At 44.7% G+C, this 24,246-nt stretch overlaps 1 protein-coding gene across 7 annotated transcripts in view; it reads left to right on the top strand.

Annotated features, from left to right (window-relative positions):
• Nucleotides 1-24,246, top strand: part of PKNOX2 (PBX/knotted 1 homeobox 2) — a 443,888-nt gene that overhangs the window by 374,837 nt on the left and 44,805 nt on the right. The gene's annotated exons all lie outside the window — the stretch shown is intronic.

Raw genomic sequence — 24,246 nt, 5'->3', positions numbered from 1 at the left:
CAATTTTTCCATGTGCCATGGAATGTTCTTCCCCTATCCTTTCTCTGTGCATCCACTAAATATGTTCATGGGGTCTGCTAATCCTCCAGAACAGATTTGGGGATAGCATGGGACATCCATGGAGGAGGGGGGGATTCCCTTTTACTAACGCCCACCCTTGAAAAAGATTAGTGCAACACAAGCCTTCAATTCAGCACTGTTATGTTTCAGTACGATTTTTCACAGTGTCAACATTATATGACCCATTCCCTATTCTGCTTTGGCTGCTGTTGTTCTTAAAAAGTTTGTCTGTGCATAGAGAGCTCTGTTCGGAAGGAACGCTCACTCACAAGTTGGATTAACATGCAATCAGAGAACAAAGCTTCACTACCAACATTATGCACACCAGCTTGCACTGCCCCCTTATCACTCAGATGTGTGCAGAGAGAAAGTCTGGACACATACAGCGTTGGTGTATTTAGGCATTCACTTGAACATGTGAACACTCAAAGTCTGGGCAGAGATAGGGGGCTGCACACAAGCCCTGGCTGCTACATCGAGCAGGAAACATCTGCAGGAAGCGTCAACCCATATTTGCTGAAATGCAAACAATTGCATGGAAGGTTCTACCCGTGTTCAAGAGAACACAAGTTGGAAGCCATCTTGCAGATCTATCCTGCTGATTGCCGAGATAGCCAATGACTGAGCATGCACAGGGCTGTTGAGGGAAGTGTTTGTGTGTACACCCCTGCCATCCTGCCCACAGATACAGAGTGCCCGCGTTCAGGAAAATGCACTGATGTCAGGGGGAGAAAGCTGATGTGCATAGGATTGAAGCTAAGTTAATCAACATAGCCTGGCTCCTCACTCATATGTTGTTTTGACATGTGAGCAGTGCTTTGTTGCCTTTTTAAAAAAAGATGTTTAGGGGTACTCTCATTTTCCTACTCATATTGAAATACTGCCCCTCAATGAGGCCAGACTTAGATTCACAAAATGTTTAGGGGTGTGCGGACCCCTGCGGACCCTCCCCCCCCCCCGAAAAAAGCACTCCATGTGAGCACTTCTAAACAGGACTTCCCTGTACTAGCTGTTGTTGCTGTCATCTGTTTCGAGAGGCAATGGAGTGCGCCTCTGAAGGTGAAGTGAAATCACCGCAGAATCACAGCACCTGCTGGGGCTGCAGAGATTGGTTATTCATAACTGTTGCCTCCTGCATTTATTTTTCTTTTTCTTTTATTTTTTGCTGCATTAGCAGCACCAAAGCAACCTCTCTGGGGCACAAGCCTGGGCTTTGTGTCTGGAGGTCCTGGGCTGCCCAGATCATAAGACCTCCCCCCCCCCCGGCCTTGCTGATGTGGTCCAAAGGAAAACAGAGCAATATGCTTGGCACCAGCTTGGCTGCAGGAGTTGCCAGAAGGAGGCATACAAGACACCATCCAACTGTCTTAGGGACTCCAGTCTGGATTTGTGTAGGGTTTGCTCCTTAGCCTTTTCTCCCAAAAATGTCCTGCAAGGCAGCAGATATGGTTTTTTCCCTAGGGGTTTACTCCCAAACTCTTTCTCGGGAATCAGTATAGCCCCAAGGCAGAGGAGGTTTAGAATCAGAGTTTCCTAAATAGGCTACCTTCCCAGGTTGACAAGTCCCATAGCAATCTGTACTGCAGCGCTTTTAGCAGAATTTTAGCCGAACATGGGAATCTAATTGATATCAGGTCAGATTATACCTGAAGTCTTTCCCACTGCCTGCTATCTGATGCGTTCATAGAACAACAACAGAAGATTGAACCCAGGGCCTTCTGCAACTGAAGCACTTGCTCTGATGGCCTCTCCACAAATATTAGCTATAATCCTGATATTCTTGGTATCACCTGAATGTTCTCATTATGAAAGCTCGAACTCACCTCTCTGCTCCTGAGTACCGTTTACTCCGATGCTTTTATAAGTCTACCCATGAATGCTGCCTTATTTCTGACTTGCTTACAAGTATGGTTAATGAGGCATGTAATGTGGGAAACAGCCCTTTTTAATTCAAATCATCGCTCCCAGAAATGCAGTAGCTTAATTTGAATGATCTGGTGGATATGCAGTTACCTGTCCTTCAATTCAGTCCTAAAGAGGAGCACTATCAAATGTCTATCATTATTTTTACATTGTAATTTTGGGGCTCTTCCTTCTATACCAGTAGTAGTATTCCCTCCTCACCCCACCCTCACCCCGGCAAGGAGGACCACATTCTCTTGGGGTAACGCAGGCTTCGGTGGTGCGGCAACAGCAGGAGGCCCCATTAGCTTAAGTGGTGCTTCAAGTTAAGAACAGTTTCAGGTTAAGTACGGACCTCCAGAATGAATTAAGTACTTAACCCGAGGTACCACTGTGTGTGTGTGTGTGTGTGTGTGTTCCTTTGCACACTCATCAGCCCAGTTGATTTGGATCACAGCCTGTAAACACAGTTCTCCGCCGTGAAATTCCATAGGTTCTAATGAGATCCAGTCTCCAGCTTTGACCAGTCATGGAGAGCAATCACACAGCCTGCTGGAAGGGTGCTGTGCTTGCTGCAGTGTAGTATTGCTGCTTGTCTAAGAATCAGAGAATTGTAGGCCAACTCCCTGCAATGCAGGAATCCCTGACGGATCCTTCTTTGAAAGATGCACTAAACAGCAACAGCAACATTGCATTTATATCCTCCTGAAAGAGGCCAGGGCAGTTGGAATAGGAAGAGCAAGAGGAGTGGTAATGCCAAAGCTTTGGGAAAGCTATTCCTCCCCCCGTTGTAGCAAGAGCAGAGAAAACAAGGTACAGTGGTGCCTCGCAAGATGAAAAGAATCCATTCTGTGATTCTCTTCAACTAGCGGTTTTTTCGTCTTGCGAAGCAAGCCCATTGACAGATTAGCGGATTAGTGCTATTAGCGCTATTAGTGGCTTTTAGCGGCTTATCTGCTGATCGGATCAGCTGATAAGCGGCTTAGTGGCTTAGAAAAAGGGGGGGAGGAAAAAAACCCAGCAGGAACTCACAAGACATTGTCGTCTTGCGAAGCAAGCCCATAGGAGATTCATTTTGCAAAGCACCTCCAAAACGGAAAACTCTTTCATCTAGCGAGTTTTCCGTCTTGTGAGGCATTCGTCTTGCGGGGCACCACTGTAGAGTCCTTTTTTAATGGGTTTCTTCAATCCTAATAGTGAGAGACAAAAGAAAGCAACAAGCCTTAACAATGATGTTGCTCCAAACTGGGCTCCTCTGCCTCCTTCCCAGCAACAGCATCTTCCCTTATGGTGGCCCCTCATGGACACTCAAATGTTTTTGAGTCCTTTGTTCCTGTATTCTTAGCGAACGCCGTGTCCTGGGAGAAGGGGGATCAGAAATATTTTTCAGTGACAACATGTCATCTGGCTGCCCTGCTGCAGTCCCCACCCCTTCTTCTAACACTTCACAACCTTTCTGTTTGTTTCCCTCTCTGAGCTGTAACTTTCCTCAAAGCCCTGCTTTAAATCAAGGCTGTCTTCCTTTTCTCTTGCAGTGTCAGGAGAAAGGGAGGGGTGATCTCCACCACTCCTCCTCCATCTCGCCCTCTTGAGTCCAATCCCTGACTAGTAATAGAAATACAACACTTTCAGGTTTCAAAGCACTTCGGATGCATTGTCAGGTTCTGATGTGCACAACAGCTCTGTAAGATTGGTCAATGTCAATATCCCCATTTTGCATATACAGTGGTGCCCCGCAAGACGAATGCCTCGCAAGACGGAAAACTCGCTAGACGAAAGAGTTTTCCGTTTTGGAGGTGCTTCGCAAAACGAATCTCCTATGGGCTTGCTTCACAAGACGAAAATGTCTTGCGAGTTCCTGCGGGTTTTTTTCCTTCCCCCCCCCCCTTTTTCTAAGCCGCTAATCTGCTTATCAGCTGATCTGATAAGCCGATAAGCCGCTAAAAGCCGCTAATAGCGCTAATAGCACTAATCCGCTAATCCGTCAATGGGCTTGCTTCGCAAGACGAAAAAACCGCTAGACGAAGAGAATTACAGAACGGATTCTTTTCGTCTTGCGAGGCACCACTGTACAGTGGTACCTCGGGTTAAGTACTTAATTCGTTCTGGAGGTCCGTTCTTAACCTGAAGCACCACTTTAGCTAATGGGGTCTCCCGCTGCCACTGCGCTGGAGCACGATTTCTGTTCTCATCCTGAAGCAAAGTTCTTAACCTGAGGTAATATTTCTGGGTAAGCGGAGTCTGTAACCTGAAGTGTATGTAACTTGAAGCGTATGTAGCCTGAGGTACCACTGTACTGCATAGTTGACTGAGTTGAGGAGATTATGGTAGGTCATGGTAGAAGTGAGATCCAGTCAAATATGATAGTTTATTGGGCACTGCACTACATCAGGTCTTAGGAACATAGCAGGTCATTGGAAGCTGCCTTATACCAATTCAGCCTAATCGTCCACCTAGCTCAATATTGTCTACACTGGTTGGCAGTTGCTGTCTAGGGTTTCAGGCAGGGGATACTCCCCTTCCTGGATTGAACCTGGGACCTTCTGCCAAGAGCTATGACATTTAGAATGTCCATGATGACAAAGTCCATCAGCAATTTGAATTCGACTGCGGACTGTCTCGCCAGAGTGGTGCATGCTCTAGTTATCTCCCGCTTGGACTACTGCAATGTGCTCTATGTGAGGCTACCTTTGAAGGTGACCCGGAAACTGCAATTAATCCAGAATGCGGCAGCTAGACTGGTGACTGGGAGTGGCCGCCAGGACCATATGACACCAGTCCTGAAAGACCTACATTGGCTCTCAGTACGTTTCCGAGCACAATTCAAAGTGTTGGTGCTGACCTTTAAAGCCCTTGGCCTTGGTCCTGTATACCTGAAGGAGCATCTCCACCCCCATCGTTCAGCCTGGACACTGAGGTCCAGCGCCGAGGGCCTTCTGGCGGTTCCCTCATTGCTAGAAGTGAGGTTACAGGGAACCAGGCAGAGGGCCTTCTCGGTAGTGGTGCCTGCCCTGTGGAACGCCCTCCCATTAGATGTCAAGGAAATACGCAGCTATCATATTTATAAAAGACATCTGAAGACAGCCTTGTTTAGGGAAGTTTTTAATATTTCATGCTGTATTGTTTTTAACACTCGACTGGGAGCTGCCCAGAGTGGCTGGGAAAACTCAGCTAGATGGGCGGGGTATAAATAATAAATTATTATTATTATTAGCATCATCATCATCACCATCATTGAGGGCCCTTGCTCAAAATTTTCCTGCCCTTTCTATTGTCTATTCTCCAGTTAAGCCCCCTCCTTCTAAACAGGTTGTTGAGAGAAATAGCAATGAACGCAGAAAAAAAGGTCTTTGTTCCTGCTACTTCCCATTGACGCAATGCCATTATTGTAATTTAGAAGTAATGTGGCTGAGGAAACTATGAAGTCTGTGCAAAAGGTGCGCAAACAGAGCTTCTCCCAGATACATACGGTGGTTGGTGGCACATTTCCACCTTGCGTGTGCATTTTAACGCAAGATTGCCAAAGTGCATGTGTGTGGCACGTGGGGGAGCATGTTGAGGCAACATTTCGGAAATTCAAAAACCCAGGCTGCAAACCTGTGCACACTTACATGGGAGTAAGCCCATATGTGCACAGCAGGTCTTACTTCGAAGTAAACATGCATAGGATCAAGCTGTAAAGTGGCCTTCCTTTTTTATTTTATTCTTATATTTGCTGCTGCAGTGGGTGTACTCCTAGACTATTATGTGCAAGATCACAGCATAAAGCTACTTTCTCCCACACTTGGCAAAAACAAAGCTGCTTTTAAAAATCTTTTTAAAGAAAAGAAAAGTCTTACTGCAGTAAAAAAAAAAGGGGGGGGAGCTCTTCATTTTCCTGAGGTTTTTGAAAAAATAAAAATAAAAAAATCTAAACATACCTGTGCATTCCAAAGCAGAAAATTTGCTTTTCAGCGTTTCATTTCTCAGCCCTGGAGATACGAATAAATCTCTGTTACGTGTTACTGGCAAGAAAAAAAACTGCTTTAGGAGCAGAAAAAAACACACAACAAACTTTCCTTTCTACCCCTTACGTTCCTCTTGGAAAAAAATACAGCACAGCGAGAAAACAGCTTGGAGAGATGAATATACTTTTTAAAGCACATGTAGTAGCAATTCATGAATATCCCATTGTTTCTCCTTCTTGCTTACATCCAGCAATCTATCGAGTCTCATTTGTAAATGTAGCTATCCCAAAGTAGAGTATCTCTCATTTCTCCCCAAGAAAAAACTCTGCAGACTGAAGCACTTATGTAGTCCAGTCCCAATGCCAGACTCATAAGATGCGTCAACCCCTCGCTCCAGCACTAGGATCTGCCCAAACTTGCTGTATAGAGTGTAAGAGCAGCACCAAATAAATAGCTTTGGGGGGATATGGCAATGGTGTGAGCCACAAACTTCAAAATTTAGACTTTGAATAGGGCACCAATGGCGCCATTTACTGCCTTATTTTTCTTCTTTCTAAAAACTTGATAAGGGTAAAGGTAAAGGGACCCCTGACCATAAGGTCCAATCATGACCGACTCTGGGGTTGTGGCGCTCATCTCGCTTTATTGGCCAAGCGAGCCGGCGTACAGCTTCCGGGTCATGTGGCCAGCATGACTAAGCAGCTTCTGGAAAACCAGAGCAGCGCACGGAAACGCCATTTACCTTTCTGCCGGAACGGTACCTATTTATCTACTTGCACTTTGAGGTGCTTTTGAACTGCTGGGCTGGCAGGAGCAGGGACCGAGCAACGGGAGCTCACTGCGTTGCGGGGATTCGAACTGCCGACCTTCTCATCGGCAAGTCCTAGGCTCTGTGGTTTAACCCACAACGCCACCTGCTTCCCATGATGCATGATGGACAGAAGCAAAAACGTGTTAAGTGGTGTTGCAAGTAAATACATGTCAGTTAAATAGTTTGCAACATATATATTTTATCAGGTTGAGTTTGAGGTAGATAGAGCATTTGACCAAGACCAGGCAAACTCAGGTTAAATTTTTCACTTGATCAAAATCTTAGGGCAGTCGCGCTCTCTCAGAATCAACCTGGCCTTCCTTACAGGTTGTGAGGCTAATACCAGGAGGAAGCAGGGTGGAAGACATCTACAGTGGTACCCCGCAAGACAAATGCCTCGCAAGACGGAAAACTCGCTAGACGAAAGAGTTTTCCGTTTTGGAGGTGCTTCGCAAAACAAATCTCCTATGGGCTTGCTTCGCAAGACGAAAATGTCTTGCGAGTTCCTGTGGGGGGTTTTTCCTCCCCTCCCCTTTTTCTAAGCCACTAAGCCGCTTATCAGCTGATCCGATAAGCTGATAAGCCGCTAAAAGCCGCTAATAGCGCTAATCCGCTAATCTGTCAATGGGCTTGCTTCACAAGACGAAAAAACCGCTAGACGAAGAGAATCACAGAACGGATTCTTTTCGTCTTGTGAGGCACCACTGTACATGCTCTGCCCTGAACTCCTTAGACTTGGAGCAGAATAAAAATGGGTGTTTTGAGAGGAGGGATGAAACCCTCTATTTACGTTCCAGAGCTATACGTGCGCACTGAGGCCCTGGTTCAAGTTAAGGACCCAACCAGACGTGATATTAGCATATCTGTCAACGTTTCCCTTTTTTAAAGGGAAATTCCCTTATGCTGAATAGGATTCCTCGCAAGAAAAGGGAAAAGTTGACAGCTGTGGATATTAGTTGGGGTTGTGGTAGGTTAAAGCCCCACACAGTACAGCATGAGACTCTTAATCTCAGGGTCGGGTCATGGATTTGAGTGCCATGTTGGGCCCAAAGATTCCCGCACAGCAGAGGGTTGGACTACATGACCATCATAGTCCCTTCCAATTCTACAGTTCTACCTCCAGAGCCCCAGTCGGTGTACCAGATTTTTTTTAACGGGACGCAATGGCAAATTAGGTGACAAATGTCATTGGTTAGTTTGGCTCTAAACAGGGCCAGACTTAGGTTTGATGAGGCCCTAAGCTACTGAAGGTAATGGGGCCCTTATATGTCCAGCTGTCCTTTGTCAACAACAAATTGTCACTGTTTTTTGTGTTGAATATATGCTATAGGGTAATTTATGGACCTAGTCGGTATCTAAAGCCATTTCCACATAACAAATAGGAGCCTACACAACACAAAACACTGTAGCTGTATATAGGTTTTATTTTATTCGTTTTTTTATCTTATATTTTGGGAATGTACATCCAGGTGTTTTTTTCCTTTATTTTTTGGGGGGCCCCAAGAGAGTGGGGGCCTAAGCTATAGCTTGCTTAGCTTATATATAAATCCAGCACTGGCTCTAAGCCAGGGGTCAGCATACTTTTTCAGCAGGGGCCCGGGGGGGGGGGTGAACGAATTCCTATGCCCCACAAATAACCCAGAGATGCATTTTAAATAAAAGCACACATTCTACTCATGTAGAAACACCAGACAGGTCCCACAAATAACCCAGAGATGCATTTTAAATAAAAGCACACATTCTACTCATGTAGAAACACCAGACAGGTCCCACAAATAACCCAGAGATGCATTTTAAATAAAAGGATATATTCTACTCATGTAAAAGCACGCTGATTCCCGGACCGTACGCGGGCCGGATTTAGAAGGCGATTGGGCTGTATCCAGCCCTCGGGCCTTAGTTTGCCTACCCATGCTCTAAGCCAGCCTTTCTCAACCTGTGGTTCCCCAGATGTTGTTGAACTACAACTCCCATCATCCCTAGCTAGCAAGGCCAGAGCTCAGGGATGATGGGAGTTGCAGTCCAACAACATTTGGGGACCCACAGGTTGAGAACCACTGCAAGCCTTCTAGTTATATGGACCAAACTGTCCAGGAGTCGGAGGCCTCTTTAGGCGAAGACTCCTAAAACAGAAGGGGAGGGGCACGCAAGTTGCACCTCAGAAGCGTTACTTACCTGAGGAGCCTGTGCCCCCGCTGCCCCCAGCCAGAGGATGTGGCACTTACACCCTCGGTCTTGGAAGGCTCCATGCGGGACTATGTTCGACCAGAGACTCCCCCTGCTCAGTGTCAGTAAGAGACTAATGAAGAGGGATGGGCCCCTGTGACGTTGACATATGAGAACGCTGGAGGTGAAATAGTTAAACAAGTTACCCAATCAGAACCCAGGGGGTGGAGTCAGAGGGACTATAAAACCAGCTCTGGGAGGGGCGAAGGGAGAGGTTCCTCGGGAGTTGGGTGGTTGGTTGGAGTGGGAGTGAATTGGGATAGAGTCTGTGGGTAGGTTGAGTTAGTGTAGTGAAATAAGCTGAGCCAGGAACAGTTAGGGGCTAGGCAGACAAGTAAATATCTGAGAGGTGGTTTAGTGAGTGAGAGCAGGTAGCAGAAGTTATAGGTCTGGATAGGCACCCCACGAATGTAATTGACCGATACTGTTTATGAAACCACACACTTGTTAAACTGCAATAAATAAACAGAAGTTTATGTTCCAATTTAACCCTGACTGGACTCAGTATTGTCCCAGGTAGGGCCTGGGTGGTGGCAGCGAGAAATAAAGTGGTGGCACAGGGATCAATAGACGGTGAAACGTCTGAGGCCCCTGTGTGATCGCTACAGCCCCTTTAATCAAAGCAACATCTATAAGTTCAGGTGCATCTCTCAAACAGGAGGCAGCTGTGCTGCTGCTATATAGGTCTGAGGCTCAGTGTGTTCCCTGCAGCTTTGTGGTTTGAGAGTCAGTGTGGTGTAGTGGTTAAGAGCGGTAGTCACGTAATCTGGGGAACCGGGTTTGCGTCCCCGCTCCTCCACATGCAGCTGCTGGGTGACACTTCTTTGAAGTCTCTCAGCCCCACTCACCTCACAGAGTGTTTGTTGTGGGGGAGGAAGGGAAAGGAGAATGTTAGCCGCTTTGAGACTCCTGAAGGGGAGTGAAAGGCGGGATATCAAATCCAAACTCTTCTTCTTCTTCTTCTTCCCTGCAGCTTTGTGGTTTGAGAGTGCAGCCTGGTCCCCTAAATTCAGCCTGATCTATCCTACACCTAGCATTACCTCAACCTGCCTGAGTTCCGCCTCGCCTTAGCACAGAGCGCGACACAAACACTCATTTGCCTTTGCCAGGTGATGATGTCTGACCGTGGAGTATTATTTCAGAGATGCTCGATTCAGCTTAGGGCATCTAAGGTGATAATCTAAAATCCATCTTTCTCGGCAGCACAGATCCATACGGCATGAAGGCAACGGTGCCCAAGAGAAAAAGGAGAGACGAGGAGATTTTTTTAAAAGTTTATTTCCCATTTAGATACACTGAAATATCTAAATCACTTAATCATTGATCTAAAAACAAAACAAGAAAAAATACCCCGCCACCGCGGCCTGTCTGTGTTTTCAAATATTCTCTAGGAATGGACTTAATATTCCTTCACTGCTTTATTGTAGTTTCCCTTATGATCAAAATTAGCAAGAAACTTGCATAAAGGAGAACAATAATTGCTCAACGAGCATCTCGTTTGTAATTTATTAGTTTCTATTATTGCGAGTCGCCATGGCAACGCCTCGCATCCAGGGCGATGAGAGAGATGTTAGATATGAGCTGACAAGGCTCCAAGTCCCAGCAAATGGAGATGCACATTTTTATCAGTAATTTTCATGAAAATAATATGTGAGGAGTTAATGAGATGGAAAGCCGTCCTGTGGCTATTGTGAATTTTTTTTTAAGTGTTGATCTAATTAGAATGCATCGGTCAGGAAAAGTAATGAGGATTTAGCGCCTCACAAAGATGTGAGGATCATATCAGAAAATTAGCACAAGTCTTTGGAAATAATCGGGTCCTTGGAGAGGCGCTGAACAACACCCCCCCATCCCCGCTCCCTTTTTCCTCAACCTGACATTTTTACAAGGCATTCTACCATCAAGGAATGGTTTAGCTCTCCTTCCCTTGCAAGGCTGCTAGGATGCACATTCCACTATCTGCTGGGGGAGAAGTTCACGCGTTTCCGTTAAAATTAGTTTTAAAAGCATCGACTTATGCAAAGGTCATGTGTTGTTGGAGTTTGAGAGGGTGCATCATCCTCCATCTAATCAAGGAACAAGCAATGGAGCATCTTCTCTGCATGGCGTTTGATGGAGGCAGGCAAAACAGGAATGTAAACTCAGCAACCCGAGCTGAGGTTGGGCTAGCCTTGTGTCCTACTTTGCAGAGGACAGTTCTCTGTTTGATAGGCTGTCTTCCCCAATACTGCTTTAGAGATGAAGCAGCCTAAGAAGGGAGAGCAAAGGGACGCGGGTGGCGCTGTGGGTTAAACCACAGAGCCTAGGACTTGCCGATCAGAAGGTCGGTGGTTCGAATCCCCACAACGGGGTGAGCTCCCGTTGCTCGGTCCCTGCTCCTGCTAACCTAGCAGTTCAAAAGCACGTCAAAGTGCAAGTAGATAAATAGGTACCGCTCCGGCATGAAGGTAAACGGCGTTTCCATGCGCTGCTCTAGTTCGCCAGAAGCGGCATAGTCATGCTGGCCACATGACCCAGAAGCAGTACTCCGGCTCCCTCAGCCAATAAAGCAAAATGAGCGCCGCAACCCCAGAGTCGGCCACGACTGGACCTATTGGTCAGGGGTCCCTTTACCTTTACCTTTAAGAAGGGAGACCAGAAGGAGCTGTTAGTAATGAGCTGCTCAGCAGTAGTCTGAGCTGCCATACACTTCCCCTGGTCATGTCCCTTACTCTTATGAGATGCATTGTAGTTCTATTTTAAAATCATAACGTTGTATCCAGCTAAGTTCTACTCAGAGTATACCTACTGCAGTTAATGGACGTAGGTTAGTATTGGGTCTGTTCATTTTGATTCCATCCAATCTAATACAGTGGTACCTCTGGATACGAATGGGATCCGTTCCGGAGCCCTGTTCGCATCCTGAAGTAAACGTAAGATGTGACTGCGCATCTGCGTGTGCGCGGGTCGCGTTTCGTCACTTCCGTGCGTGCGTGTGACATCATTTTGAGTGCATGCGCAAGCAGCGAAACCCGGAAGTAAAGCGCTCCATTACTTCCGGGTCGCCACAGAGCACAACCCGAAAATACTTAACTTGAAGCTACTTCAACCTGAGGTATGACTGTATGAACAACTGCTGCCCCCCCCATCACCTCCACCACCAAGGTTACAATTCCTGTACTTCCTCAAAGGTGCGTCAGGATTTTGGATTCCTAGGACAGATGTTCAGGGTCCAAACGGGCTTTCTCACATTACCTTAAGCCTTATAAGCGTATGCTGGCACTCCAAAGCTGCAACATGAGCCAAGGGAACAACTTGTCAAGTGCTATTTCCTCACACAGCAGGGCCCCTGCACATGTTGGAAAAGATTCCCAAAGCATGGTGTGGCATTGCTTTCCAAGAGTGTTCATGCTTGCCTTTCTGTACAGTGGTGCCTCGCAAGACGAAAAGAATCCGTTCTGTGATTCTCTTCGTCTAGCGGTTTTTTCGTCTTGCGAAGCAAGCCCATTGAAGGGTTAGCAGATTAGCGCTATTAGCGGCTTTTAGCGGCTTATCTGCTGATCGTATCAGCTGATAAGCGGCTTAGCGGCTTAGAAAAAGGGGGGGGGAAGGGAAAAAAAACAGCAGGAACTTGCAAGACATTGTCGTCTTGCGAAGCAAGCCCATAGGAAATTCGTTTTGCGAAGCACCTCCAAAACGGAAAACTCTTTCGTCTAGCGAGTTTTCCGTCTTGCGAGGCATTCGTCTTGCGGGGCACCACTGTACAGCAATCACTATTGGGATAATGTGAGCCAAAGACACAAAGTTCAGAGCAGTCATTCGCCAAGACAGTAATGCCCATTTACACCACAAAGAACTCATAACCCACCTACTTTCAGCAGCCAGAAACACCATAACCAGACACTGGAGAGACCTGTCAGGAGTAAGCATGGACCAATGGTACCAAATAGTATGGGAAACAGCCTTACTAGAAAAATTAACCAATAAACTGAAACTAACATGGGGACAAACAGGAGAAGATGCCTTCACCCCAGTATGGCTCCCCTTTATCACATACACAGCCCAACAAGCCAATGACAAAAATCCACCAACAGCATACAAATCAATATGGCTAACCTGATCCAAAACACCCACCCACCCCACTCACACACGAAAACAAAGATCACCACAGCCAATCACCACACACTAGGCCAACTCCAACCTCTCTCACCACCAAAGGAACACAAGTGAATAGTAGAGAACCTGCACAAGCGACGCTGACACCAAACCCCACATATATTAAGTATAATAGAAACATCGCCACCAGATTCCACCCCCACTCACCCTCCTAGACCTCTTTCCCCCTCTTCTTCCTAATGTCTCAACAAATGAAACTGACCTGTAAAAAATGTTACTTGGGGAAAAAAGAGACATTGCACATACTTTTGTAAACCAAGAAAATCTTTAATAAAAATACATTTAAAAAAAAAAAAAGAGCAGTCATTTGCAACTCCTATTAGCCTCTGGTCCTAATGAGGGTGGATAACCTATCAGAGTCCTATGAGGGCTCAGCCCAGTCCCACCACAAGAGGACTTCATTTTCCTAAGCAAGGAGTTCAGTTTTTCACTACATTGGCCAGTTTAAGTGAACAGTGCATGTCTATCTACTGATTGCCCTTGTGCTTTTAACATCTGCATGACGAGAAGAAATTTAGCAGCTGAAACTTTCCCTTTACCATTCATCTCAAGACCAGGAGAAATGTTTTACCTGCTGAATTTTTAGCTTGCCCTATAGTTTTTTTAATGACCCAGGAGTCCCGCTGGACAAAAAAGCTAGTAACTCTTTTATAGATTATGCTTAGTTCTGAGTTTAATCCAAATTATGGCTCCTGTCATTATTTCCATGCAAATTATTTTTATTTATTTATTTTGGCTCAACACCAGTTGCAGGACCTCCACTCCCAGTCCAAGGGAAAGGGGCTTGCTGATAGTAGTTGGTGAACTCCTATGAACTTTTTGCTTCAGGTATGGATAAGAGAAGCATCTTCTCCAATTCGCTCTTAAGATTGTTACAAACTACACTTTTGATGCCCATCAATTTTCTTTTCATGATATGCTTTTCCCTGCCCCCTTCTTTCTTCCTGGATTGATTGATTGATTGATTGATTGATTGATTGATTGAAGTTCAGTCTAAGGAAGAGTTTCTGGTGAAATCAAAAGCCTGCTCATTTTATGACATTTCACTGGGCCCTAATAAAGATTAGGGCCCATTACAGCTGATTTGGAACAGAGTGTAAAATTGCTTTTGCCAACATTTATTTTGGGAAGGGTAGAAACTTGTAAAACTATAATAGTCTGTAATACTAATTCCCCAGTGAGTTGACTTCACTTGGGTTTCCTAGGTACTGACAGAAATTATCCTTTGACTAGCCTCCCCTCCTTATTCCATCAATATTTGCCAGTTGGGTGCTAACCTGTGGCCTTCCAGATTTCCTGGACTACATTTCCCATCATCCCTTGACCAGTGGCCATGCTGGCTGTGGAGTTGTTGAGAGATGGAATCCAGAAACCTTTGGAGGGCCACTGGCTCCCTGCTTTATAAAGTCAGCTGGAAAATACTGGGAGGAATAAGGAAGGAAGGAAGGAATAAATACCTGGACAGTCCATGCAAATTCAAGCCAGAGAGACTACAGGAATTTTGCACAATGATGCTGGTAGATGCTACTAACAGTACCATTGACTATTATATTTGCTAGCCCAGTGAAGGCAATAAACCCCACTGCTTTTAATGAAGATGGATTGCAACCCAGATTACTTATTGAGTTTAAAAGCCAGCTTAGTTTAGTCCAGCAACTGCTGTGTTTGAAACTCAGGGCACAGATGATGGGGAGAAGGAGGAGATATGAAGACCCTGGTGGAATTGTTGGCACCAATTATAAACATATTTATTCACTCACTGAGCCTTTCAGCTAAAAGGTTATTGTTGCCCTTGATGAACGTGCTGCTGTTGTTCTTTTAAGGTTATATTCATTTTATATATAATGAGGTTTTATGTTTTGGGAGTTATGCTATGCTCCACTCTTGGATTGGATTTAATGAAGAGTGGACTAGCAGAGCCTCAAATAAATAAAATGAAAGAGTTAATCTAGCCTAATAGAACATTAAAAGTTCATAAGGAGTAATGTGCACCAGCTAGATATCTGTGATCAATGCACAGAATTTAGGATAGTGTCAAGGTGAATTTTTGTTTTTCCCTGTGTATAATGGGAGGAATTTTAGCTTCTTAGCACAGCTAAAGATTCTTGACTTACATAGAAATGATTGTGCTGGAGCAACAGGACCGTTCTATAAATACCTTGGATTTATATCTTGAGCCACCTTGCGATGTTTTCATCCATTCTGTAATATTTGATGCTACTGTCCCTACAGAAATGTAGGAGGTGTTTTCTCCCTGCTTAGCAATATCAGCTTTCATCATCATATAAATAGGCATTTTGTCTGTATGTCTAAAGCGCAGGGCTGGATTAGCCATGATTCCAAGTGCGCTGCACTCTAGTCCTGTCTGTTGCCACAAGGAAGCAGTCTGCATAGTCTCAACTATACAAGGGGCTTAATTGGAGCCCTGGGTGAGGAGCACGATATACATATACTGATGCTTTCATCATTACACTACAGCACTGTCCTTCTTTTGGAAGGATTTCTTCCTTATTGACAGACTGTTCATTGGATGTATAGATGGACAGACTATTATTATTATTATTATTATTATTATTATTATTATTATTATTTATTCCCCCGCCCATCTGGCTGGGTTTCAGCAGCCACTTTGGGTGGCTCCCAACAGGACATTAAAAACACGATAAAACATCACACATTAAAAACTTCCCTATACAGGGATGTCTTCTAAAAGTCAGATAGTTGTCTATTTCCTTGACATCTGATGGGAGGGCACTACTACCAAGAAGGCCCTCTGCCCGGTTCCCTGTAACCTCACTTCTTGCAGTGAGGGAACCACCAGAAGGCCCTCAGAGCTGGACCTTAGTGTCCAGGCTGAACGATGGGGGGGGGGAGATGCTCCTTCAGGTATACTTCAGGTTTAAAGATTCATTTGAAGGTCTGCTTATACATGCGGAAGGACCATAGTTCAGTGGTAGAGCATCTGCTTTGCATGCACCAAGCCCCAGGTTAAATCCCCAGCATCTCCAGTCAGGCTGGGTATGTTCCCTGCCTGAAACCCCAGAGAGCTACTGCCAGTACGATTAGATAATTCTGCGCCAGATGGGCCAAGGGTCTTACTCAGTGTTATAATGTATGGCGTACACTGTACATCCGTTGTACGCCCCTGTCAGCTCTATACCAACCTTCATTTTAATGGGTGGAAGTCGATCAGTAGTGCCATTAAAGAAGGACAATGGAGCAGAGGTCCATGGCCCCAGCACAGCAGGACTGGCTTAATAAATTTTAAAGCAAGGCTGCAGTCTCCCCACTTACACAGGGGTTACATCAGGCTTCCTCAACCTCGGCCTCCAGATGTTTTTGGCCTACAACTCCCATGATCCCTAGCTAGCAGGACCAGTGGTCAGGGATGATGTAATTGTCATCTCAAAACATCTGGAGGGCCGAGGTTGAGGAAGCCTGGGTTACATTCTGGGCCCCCATGCACGTAAGTGACATTGCACCCTCTTAACTCCCTTTGGGACACAGGTGGCGCTGTGGGTTAAACCACAGAGCCTAGGACTTGCCAATCAGAAGGTCGGTGGTTCGAATCCCCACAACGGGGTGAGCTCCCGTTGCTTGGTCCCTGCTCCTGCCAACCTAGCAGCTCAAAAGCACGTCAAAGTGCAAGTAGATAAATAGGTACCGCTCCGGCGGGAAGGTAAATGGCATTTCCATGCACTGCTCTGATTCGCCAGAAGCGGTTTAGTCATGCTGACCACATGACCCGGAAGCTGTATGCTGGCAAGATGAGCGCCGCAACCCCAGAGTCGGTCACAACTGGACCTAATGGCCAGGGGTCCCTTTACCTTTACCTTTAAACTCCCTTTAAATGCCCTCTCTGCCGCTCTCTCTTCAATCCACACCAAAAATACTTTATCAGAAAATATCCACAACTAGAATTGAAGCTCTGGGGTCAGCTGGAGACTGGGGGATGTGCAGGGAAGCAGCCGCTGCTGCTGAGCTACCCTGCAAATCTGCTGTCAGGCGGAGAGGCTGGGCAGAGTAAACAAAGCCCTGCTGCACCGCAGGTCTCCACCGATGTCCTCTTTGGGCTCCAGGGTGTCCCTCCGAGCCACAAGGACTCTCCAGCAACCGCACACCATTTCTGGGTTTGAGTTTTTAACTTATTTCCCAGCGTTACACATATATGCAGTCGAGCACAAGTCGATCACGCATAAGGGAGGTGGGAATGCCTGTATAGACTTAGCAGTGTGAGTAAATCCCATTGAGATCAATGCGGCTTACATCTGAGTAGTCATAAGTATGGGTTGCTCTGTAACTTTCTAATAATGAGAGCTTTGGAACACCTGGCAATATATCGCTTCTCAGCTTCCTGGCTAGATTTTACTCTGCTTCTGTCATTTAAAACCCCAGCGCTGAAGAGGTCACTGGGCATTTGATCATTAAAGTTAGGAAATGTTAATTACTCCCTCTCAAAACCACATGACCTTTCAGAGGTACTCCCAGTGATGGGTGCTGAGCAAAGGCTTGGAATAATGAGAAACCGTGCCAGTCCCAAGAGACCAGCAGCTCAGCAATTTGAGCTACACAGTCGTTTCACAATCACACTCTCTTTATTGCGCAAAGCACACATCCGTACTCCAGACAAATAAATAAATATAATACGCTGGCCCAGTAAACAGATGACAAAATAAGAACTCACCCACAATAAATTGTATTACAGTTTATTTATTTAGATACTGCAATGTCAACCCTTCTAGTGCCTATGTGCTTCTAACAGTTTAACATCACGATCTCATATAAGTGCCATCAGAACCAATTGAAATTCCAACAATAAATATACATTTGAATATATAGCAAATGTGGTGACCCACACAAAACGGCTATCTAATAAATATTATTAAAACCAGTTCAACAAACATTCTTGTAAGGAAATTAAAATATGTGTCAGCAACTCTTTCCGAGGAGAGACATTCTGGCACTGAACTAAGAACTCTTTTCTTTGTTTACAAGTGGTTTGGAAAATCCCAGGCAAAGGACTGTACAATGCAAAACAGCAAATGCTTATCTGTAAATCTGAGACTGCCCCTGGAAAATAGGGACATTTGGAGGTTCTGTGGTAATGGTCAGGTAAGCCTGTTTTGTGGGTCCTCAGGAGGAATTGCTTGGGTCGTTTTTGTTTTCGTTACGTTTTGTACAAATTTCAGGTTGGGATATGTTTGAGGGATGGGATTCTGCCAGTCAATGGAGATCTGATCAGGCATGTTTATTTGACTTTTAATTTATTACAATTATTTATATCCTGACTTTTCATGATACAAATCCTTCTAAGGTAGTTTACAGGTAGCTCTAAATAACAAATCTTAAAAATACAATAAACAATAGGTAAAGGTAAAGGGACCCCTGACCATGAGGTCCAGTCGTGACCGACTCTGGGGTTGCAGCGCTCATCTTGCTTTATTGGCCAAGGGAGCCGGCGTACAGCTTCTGGGTCATGTGGCCAGCATGACTAAGCCGCTTCTGGTGAACCAGAGCAGCGCACGGAAACGCTGTTTACCTTCCTGCTGGAGTGGTACCTATTTATCTACTTGCACTTTGATGTGCTTTTGAATTGCTAGGTTGGCAGGAGCAGGGACCGAGCAACGGAAGCTCACCCCGTCGTGGGGATTCAAACCGCCAACCTTCTGATCAGCAAGTCCTAGGCTATGTGGTTTAACCCACAGCGCCACCCGTTTCCCTACAATAAACAATATTCACATGTTAAAAGTCATCAGGATCCTTTCCCCAAAGCAGCTGATGGCAGTTCATCCTGGGGGCAGGGAAAGTCCAGCTTGGATATAAGGTGAATAGGGCTTACATTTAGTAATTGAAAACTAGCGTGTTAATATTACATACTGTACAAATATTGAAAAGTTTGTCCAGTATGCAAAAGTAATTGAACTGAAATATTTGTTTAGGAGAGAACTGTGATAAAGTTAAAATCTCTTAATGCAGTTCTTAAATGTCAAGAAACCCAAAGCTTCCTTTGGAAATTATTTTGACTGGGACACTTGTACATATCTTAAGAAAACTCAGCTCAATAGCATGCACGTCTCACATATCATTATTTGGATTTTAAGAAGAAGTGAAAGCACTAAAAACAGTTATTGAGCATTCATCCTGATTTGTGTGTCCCAGTGGAGATATTGTGGAAATGGGATAAACTGTGAATGTAGCCATGCCCAAGCATTCCATTCACACAGTAGCCAACCAAATACATATGGGAAGTCCACAATTAGGACAGCAGGAATTCTCCCACTCCTGTTCCCCTGGCTGTTCAGGTGCAGTCTGTCTCTGATACTGGAAATAGCATAATAGCCATCACGATCATCCATGAATCTCCTTTCAGAGTTGTCTGAGTGGGTGGCTATCACTCCAGTCCTGTGTTTGTGAATTCCATGGTTTAATCCTGTGTTGTGGGAAGAATGACTTCCTTTTGTCTGTCCTGAATATCCCATAATTTAGCTTCATTGGAGGATCCCTGGTCCTACTATTAGCAAAGTTGGAAAAAAACTGATGAGCCCAATGGGGGACTTCAAATGAAAATATTGCAATAAATAAACTGGATTGTGTACCGCCACCCAACACACAACCTAAAGCAGGTCGCTCCAGTGGCCTAATCATGTTCACTTTGTCTTGTCTTGTCTTTTCTTTTCTTTAGAAATCGCTATTCGTTAAAAGAGAGAGTTGGAGTCTGCAACTCAGGCAAAGAAAAAGAAGCATAGGAAAGTGATAGGCAGAAAGGGCACGTGAAGTGAAGAAAATTAAAAGTGAATCCCATGTTCCCTGCTTAGGGAAGTTGTTAATGTTTGGTGTATTTTTAATATTTTGTTGGAAGCCGCCCAAAGTGGGCCGGGTATAAATAAATTATTATTATTATTATTACTACTACTATTACTACTACTACAGTATTACTATTACTGTTACTATTATTACTGAAAAGATGGAAGTGTTCTGCTGTATAACATAGCCTGTTTTGCAGCTGTTTTGCTCTTGACTTTTTACACCTAGGGAAGTAAAAAAGCAAAGCAGGCTCCGTGCGCATGGGAAAAAGAGACACATTTTGTACTTCCTCTAATTTTCCACCTGCGCATCTAATCTGAAGGCAGTGGGGGGGGCAGGGAGCATGAAGTCAGTGTCAGCAGTGTCAGTGCAAAGGGGACAGGTTGCATGAAATCAGCAAAGTGCAGGTTGGGTTGTTCATAAATGTGATGCTCTTGGGTTTTCCTTTAAAGCCAAAGGGGTCGATTTCGGCTAAACTCGCCGACTAAACTGCGTTTAGGGGGCTCCGGAAAAGGGCTGCATCTCGCAGGAGTTGGGTAGGAACACTGGAAAACTCCGGTCAGGGATTTTTCCACAGCAACTTGGCATTAAGTATGCGTTTTCTAAAAGAGAGAGAGAGAGAGAGAAAGAGCGGGAGAGAGCAAGTGAGAGTGTGAAATTCGTCATGGTTCAGAATTAATCCCAGCAGCTTGAAATAGAAGAGTCATCATCTGTGCTCATGGTGAGGTTGCTCCCCACTGGAAAATGATACAGCAGGCTAAAAATTCCACTCTGCTGCCAGCTTTGTTGAAGGCAGCTTGCTAATGTTTTTCTCAAGTTGTTAATTACTCAGATTCGTGTTACAGAGAGAGAGAGGAATAAGTCGTCTCTGGGAGGAAAAAAAAAGATGAATATTAAACCCCATGCTCAATTCTGGCTCCAGGGTGTGGGGCTCTTGTCTTCCCACTGCGACGCTAGAATTGGGCTGCCTCTACTCTGTCACATGCAAGATATTAGGTCCCAAAGGATCTAATATTACAACACTGGAATGAAGCATTTAAGCATAGTCTGCATTACTGATCGGGGCCAGGAATTTCGGGTGCTGCTTCCACCTCGCTCCCTGTTTCTCTTACCTTTGACTAGAAGCGGAGGCAGGGGGAGAGATTTTATTCAGTTTTCATTTAAAGGTGAACCTACCCAAATTGCAATTTGCAAAACAACAGACAAACTGAAACATAGTAGTCATCCTTTGAAATGGGCACGTCTCCAAAGTTTGGAGTGCAGTTCTTCTCCAGCCAAGGAACGTGCTCAAAAATCCATATACTAGGGGGAAGTATGCATATATGAGTGAAAATAGCTTACCAAGTTGTGTTACATTAGGGGAAATCGCTTTACTATATAGTGCAGAATTACGCACAAACAGGTATATGTTAGGAGAAATTTGCACTGAAAGGCTGATGAGGACTTTTGAAAAGAAATGCAGTCTGATGTTGAAATGTGGAGAACTGGACTTCAGACTGGAAAAGTGAGAACCTGAGAAACCCAAATGGACAGATTGGTCCATTCCTACCTTTGACATGATATCTGGTGTGATTTGCATCATCGTGATTGCTCTGTTCCTTGGTATTTTGAGAGATGCAGTCTAGATGACGGTAGAGAAAAAGGAGGTCCTTTCTGCTACTTCTGGGGAAAATCTCAGTCAAGAGATACATAGACAGAGAACAAGCTTGGTTAGGAATGGCTGCAGTTCTCCCTGGCTAACAACAGCCTCCCATTTGCCAGGCATGAGAAAATCATGGCTCTCTTTCTCGCCATCGTTCCCCTCCCTTATTCCCCGACCTCATTGTGCCTCACACTAGGATGCTACGAGGAATGGAGGAGTCAGCTTATCAGCCCCAGCTGGAGCAGAAACCTCATGCCAAGGAAGTGAGAAAGCAGAAGGGGGCTTTAATAATTCCACACTGGGGAAGCTACACAGGCATTTAAAACAAAAAAAAAGGATGCTGTTTTATCATCTGTTGGGAATCATATGAATTGAGGAGGCTCACGCAAACAGCATGAACTTGGAGGTCTCGTGATTCTCTTTTCTTTGGCTGTCCATCAATTACATTCTAATAGAGAGCTAGCTACCTGTGACTACACAAGACTTGTCGACAGGCTCTCACAGCATCAGTTTGCCAGCTCCAGAAGCTGCAAGAACTTCCAAAATGGATGGGGAACTTGAGGCCTTCCAGATGTTGTTGGGCTCCCATCAGTCCCAGACAGCATGGCCAGTGGTCAGGGATGAAGGGAGCTGTCGTCCAACAACATCTGGGAAGCGATAGGTTCCCTATCCCTGTTAAGGGAAAGAAGGATTTCAAGTGTTGCTTCTCTCACCTCTCCCAACTCTGGCAGAATTTTCTCAGCTATCCATCCATTCAATGTGTCTTGAATGAGCCCAGGTACCCTGTTCTGATAATATTGACTCTTCCATTGAGGTGGGGGAGAACCTCGGGTTTAGGAGGTGTTGCAACCAAGTTTAAAAATTTGGAATTTTGAAGCAATGGTAAGGTGTGCCTAAAATAAATTTAGCTTTCTAGTTCTTTGTGTAAACGTGATCTAAAGAGAAGTGAGCCTGACATCTTTAGGTTAGATCCTCTTCTGTATTCCCCAAGGGGCAGATGTTAGCTTGAAATGCGACTGATAAGAGCAGGCAGAACTTGAACAGAAAGGGGTAACAACCTAAAAGAAAAGAACGCTGCTGTCCAAGGAAAATCAGAGTTAACTTGACCATTTGTTATGCTACCTGGGACTGATGGGAGTTGGATGTCAGCAACATCTGGAGTCCCCATCCCTGAATTGAAGGAAATGAATCTGTGAATATAACACAAAGACAATTCATCACTTAAAGGTGCCTACTCAAATAACTGAAAGAAAGGAATTGTGCTAATCTCCAAGTCCTACTCATTATTGAAAAAGCAAAATATGGGTGTAATATATGCAATACACATCTGATTCTTCCTCACACAGGCACACACTTGGGTTAATCCTTCCCTATAGGAAACACTGGGACTTCACAAGAGCATTCAAGGCTGGGATTCCAGCCTTGTTATGTTTGATTTCCATTAAAATTTAAATAAGCATGTTTGTCTAGTGTGTTCATTCACAGAATTTTAAATTCACTCTGTACGTGCGTTCACATTGGACTCTGAATTTGGGCGTCACTTTCACCCAAATAAGGGAAACAACTTACTTTCAGTATTGTACAGATGTTACATTGCAGGTCTCGGTTTAGGATGGGCAAACGTAAAAACACAGTTGTGGAAATGTCATTTTGCAGTTGTGAGTCTCCATCTTCAGCACTTGAATTCCATGAAAAATTGAATCTGCAGTTTAAATTTCAGAGGACTGTATAGCTGCACAGTAGTTCATTCCGTATTATCAATTTCTCATCCTCACTGAAGTCTCGATAGTATTTTGTATGCATACTTTTCTCACAGTTGCACTGCCTCATGGTGGGGGTGGGGTGTTGTTGTTGTTTAAAATCTGCATATTGTGCATCTTGTGCATCATATTTCAGGGAAGGGCAGTAGCAGAAGGTCCCAGGTTCCAATCTCTAGCATCACCATATAGGGCTGGGAAATACTTCCTTTAAGAAATCCTGGATAGCTGCTACCAGTTCCTGTAGACAGTGTAGTCAGTACTGGACAAAGATTCTGACTTGGTATAATCTATGCTTATATATGTTTATATCTATATATAGTATCTTGTTGTGTTTGATCAGAAGAATGACGACAGTTTGGCATTCAGTATCTAAAGTAGCATAAGAAAATAGGTGATTGAATTTTAATACAGTGCAGTGCAAAAGGTCTGAAATTTTGCGTGAATGCACATTATTTGCAAGAATACAGCATATTGGTTCGTGTAAGCACTACGCCTAAATAAATTTTGTTGAAAAGATGTGCATTTTGGAAGGGCTGGGAGAAATTTCATGTCAAGTTTACAAGTGCAGAGCCACAATCTTCAGTCTGAAATCTATAATAAATATTATTTATAAAGTGCCCTGGGGAGCCCAGAGCACTCCACATACATTATCTGACTGTAATTCTTACAACGATCCAGTAAGGTAGACAAATATTGTTCCCATGCTGCAAATAGACTGAGAGCAAGAGGCTTGTCTAAGGTCATCTAGTAGCTTCCTGGATTTCCCAGTCCTGAACATTTTACTAGCAAGCCTTTTTAGGGAATTAGATATATTGCTTCCATGCACTCACTCATCCTTCCCTCCTCCACCAGACTAAAAGAATCCATTTCAGAACCAGAGACTGCACAAGCCTTCACAGCTGGATTCCAGCTTCCTGTGGGAAGCAGGAGAAGGATGAT

The sequence above is a fragment of the Podarcis bocagei genome (genome assembly GCF_964188305.1).
Source record: "Podarcis bocagei genome assembly, chromosome: 15".
NCBI classification, from domain to species: domain Eukaryota; kingdom Metazoa; phylum Chordata; class Lepidosauria; order Squamata; family Lacertidae; genus Podarcis; species Podarcis bocagei.
This window is presented reverse-complemented; position numbering and strand designations above follow the sequence as displayed.